Raw genomic sequence first — 3,965 nt, 5'->3', positions numbered from 1 at the left:
ATGAATGTCTGTAGCTTTCCCCCAAAACTAGACAAGCTATTCTGAGTAATTAGGTGCCTCTGCTTTAAAAATCTTGCAATTTCTATAGTGTTTGACTTGGATATACATTGTACAAACAAACAAAATTACAAATGAAAAGTATTAGATTCCCTGTGTGCATTCAGGATACAATACACTCAAAGAACTGGATAGTCAAATGAGCAGTAACGGTTATCTCATTTCTTATCACATCTTCTAATGCTTTCGGATAGACTTTTGAATCCAACACACTAATTTTTTTCTATTTGAAAAGTCAATGTTAAAAACAAAACATAGACAAGTATGTGAAAAACTATTACTTTGTATCATCAGATAAAAATTAATTATAAAAACCAATGTGAGAGGACAGGAGATATGACTCACTGGTTAAGAGCACTGACTACTCTTCTAGAGGACCTGAGCTCAGTTGCCAGCAGCCACATGTCAGCTCACAACTGTCTGTAGCTCCAGGTCTAGGAGATCTGAGACCCTCACACAGACATATATGTAGGCAAAAAATCAATGCATAAAAAATAAATCATTTAAAAACCAATGTGAGAAGTTTTGATTGTTTCAACATGGTATGATACAAGCTAACAGAACATTAATATTCAAAAGCCAAATTAAAAATGTCACAGTGTCACTGAACAAAATTAACAATCTTCATAAATAGGAAAGAGATAAAAATAGGAAAGAGTACTAGAAATTTAACTGCCAATAGAAAGTGATCCAACAAGGAGATAAATGTTCTTTATTATTCTTACTTCATATTATAAGAAATAATATAAATAAACATTTTTATATTGGCACCAGTAATGATAATAATTCCAAACCAAATACCAATAGTAACAACATAGATAGTAGTGGCTACTTGTTATGGTCAGCTTCTAGCTCCTTAACCACTTGGCAAAGGCATGCTTTCTTATCTCTCTGCAGAGCTGATGACGGCAGTAGTGTTTTTCCAAAGATTGGGACACAGAGCTCTCAGACACAAAATAAGAACCAGGTTTATATGTGTTGAGATTTATATCATTTTCATCAAAAAATAAAATAAAAGGAGCGCCCTTACTTTAGAAAGAGAAGTTTATGACCTCCCTATGTGTCTGTATGAGTAGATAGTTAAGGCTTGAGGATATCGGATCACTCAGTAGCTAGCCCTAGCTAGTACATCTGTTTTGAACTGTACATTGCTTTTGTAAATTCTCAGTCAAATATTGTCCAATTTATATCCATAATTGATGATTTGTTAAAGGCAGGAAGCACGGGGAACACTGATGTAGAAATGCAATAAGGAAACGAGAGGCATAATGATGTAATTCTGCAAATTTTGTTCAATTTTCTCTTCATCAAATCAAAATTCTTGTATATATTTAGTATTCCAAAAGTTAATTTGAAAAAACATAAACTAATCTATGATCATTAAGTATGGGTTTCAATTGGGGGGTTGGGGAATTACCCTGTGTACTTGCAGACTTATCAAGAAAGAGCTTAAATCCTGTTTATCTATAGAGTCAGAAACACAATTTTCAAAATTCTTTCCTTGTTAAATCATGCAGCAAGTAAATTTTTCTCAAAACGTAACATAATTTTAAAATGTGTTTTAGTTGGTAGTGCATTTTTTTTCCCTTCACAGCTTGCTTATCTCTGAAGCAGGAACAATGGCTTCTATAACACCATTAAACTTCATGTTCAACAATAAGCTACATTCTTTTTTAAAAAATTAAATTAAAAACCATTATCTTCATGGAAAGTGGAAATTTATATCATAAATACATCACTTCAGAACATTTAGTTTAATAATTTACACTTATTCAAATATGTGTGTATATGTGAATATGTATGTATGTATGTATATATGTATGTATGTATATATGTATGTATGTATGTATGTATGTATGTATGTATTTCTTTAACATATGTGGTGAGGTCAGCTTTCCAGTTCTCATGCCCCCAGGGTGCTTAGGTGAGGCTTGGGGCCAGTTCTGCATAGCCTTCAGATATCAACATGTCCCTGGGTGCCCAGACCAAGGTCATCTGCCTGGCCTTGGTGGTAGGACACCCCTGCTGCTACAGGACCATAGGCCCAGATGTGTTCCCCCAGTGGCAGCACAGGCCAGGGGCCCACCATGGTCCCAGGTAGCATCACTGGCTACTCACATCACGCTATTCCTCACTACCCTTGAGTCTCCAGTTCTTCCTCTCTCCATTGTGTACACATCCTTCTGTTTCTCTTCCTCTTCCATTTCTACACCACTTACTTGCTCTTTTTAGTGGCACCAGGGTCTCTGAGTGTCTGAGGTCAATTCAGGAGTGCTCTTGGGAATGCTATGCCCCGCTTTGCATTGTGGAATCGGGCATGGTCTGCGTCCCTCCCCCCGCCCCCGCTCCGCCAGGGCTGCGCTGTATAGGACGGTGATCATCTCAGTCTAGCTTCCTGTCCAGGCCAGATGGCATTAGTCTGCTGGTTGTTTTGGGTCTCTTTTCACCCGGCCTGCCAGAGTGGCCCCACAGGACGGACATCTTGTTTTGGACTCACTCCTGGCTGGAGTCTGTGGTGCCAGGTAAGGTTCTTCTAGTCTCTGCTTGCTCCCCATCCAGAAAGTCCATCCAGGCCTGCGGCTCAGGCTTGCTTTTTTTCGGGGAGTGTTAGGCTACTAGGCATTCAGATGCTTACATGTCAGAACACTGAGCATAGACATAGCCTCTCTCCTCCGTGCCACCTACTGATGCACAAGTGACACAGCAGACACAGTTGCAGTGCCTCTAGGAGCAGTTTGGGTCACTTGTTTTATTGATGTCTTGTGTTTTTGAGTTCTTTATATATTTTGGGTCTTAGCCTTCTATCAGGTGTGTAGCTGGGAAACATCTTTTCCTGTTCTGTATGCTGCCTCTTTGTCCAAATAACGGTAGCCTTTGTTTTACAAAAGGTTCCAGCTTTATGAAGTCCCATTTAATATTTGTTGGTCCTAAAGTCTGTGCTAAAAGTGTTACTATGTTTGGAAGTCTTTTGCTGTTCCAGTGAGTTATAGAACATGCTCCACTTATTCTTCCATCAGATTTGGTGTATCTGATTTTATGGTGAGGTATTTGATCCATTTGGACTCAAGTTGTATATAGGGTAATAAATATGAATCTCCTCGCATTCTTTTACAGGCAGACATCCACTTTGACCAGCACCATTTTTTGAAGATGCTGTCATTGTTCCAGTATTTCTTGATTCTTTATCAAAAATCAGATGTCCATACGTGTGAGGAATTACATGTGGGTCTTCAGTTTTATTCCAGTGATGAGCATGTCTGGTTTTGTGTCAATATCATGTTGTTTGTTTGTTTGCTCATATAGTATGTCCTGAGCAAAGTTTGCTCTCCTTCTTCTCAGTCTCTCCCAGTCAACTCTACTCTCCCTGTTCCCAACCCATTCCGACCCCATTTCCCTTCAGAAAAGTGCAGGCCTCCCAAAGATATCAGCTAAACAACGCATACCAGGTTGCAAGAAAACTAGACACCTCCTCTCATATAAAAACTGGAAGAGGCAACCCAGTAAGAGGAAAAAGGTCCAAAATCAGGCAAAAGAGTCAGAGTCAGTTCCCTGCTCCCACTGTTAGGATTCCCACAAAAGACCAAGTGCCACAACTGTAACATATATGCAGAGGTCCTAGGCCAGAACCATGCAGGTTCCCTGATTGTCTCTTCAGTCACTGTGAGCCTCTATGGACCCCAGTTAATTGGGTGTTCTTTACCATTCTGGCTCCTATAATCCGTCCTTCCATTCTTCCACCGGATTTCCCTAGCTCTGCCTAATGTTTGGGTTTTGTTGTGGGTCTCTGCATCTGTTTTCATCAGTTGCTGGAAGAATCCTCTCTAGTTAGCAGCCTACGAGTATAACAGAGTGTCTTTAGGAATTATTTAACAGAATTTTTTTCTTTTTCTTTTTCTTCCTATTTATCT

At 39.3% G+C, this 3,965-nt stretch overlaps 1 non-coding gene across 1 annotated transcript; it reads right to left on the bottom strand.

Annotated features, from left to right (window-relative positions):
* Positions 1-2,660: 2,660 nt before the first annotated feature.
* On the bottom strand, positions 2,661-2,792 carry LOC127197394 (small nucleolar RNA SNORA17). Its single transcript, XR_007831666.1, has one exon. It is a non-coding gene; the product is annotated as a small nucleolar RNA SNORA17 (small nucleolar RNA).
* Positions 2,793-3,965: the final 1,173 nt, after the last annotated feature.

This window comes from Acomys russatus, chromosome 1, assembly GCF_903995435.1.
Source record: "Acomys russatus chromosome 1, mAcoRus1.1, whole genome shotgun sequence".
Classification (NCBI taxonomy): domain Eukaryota; kingdom Metazoa; phylum Chordata; class Mammalia; order Rodentia; family Muridae; genus Acomys; species Acomys russatus.
Note: the sequence above shows the minus strand (reverse complement) of the source record. Positions and strands in the feature narration are given on the sequence as shown.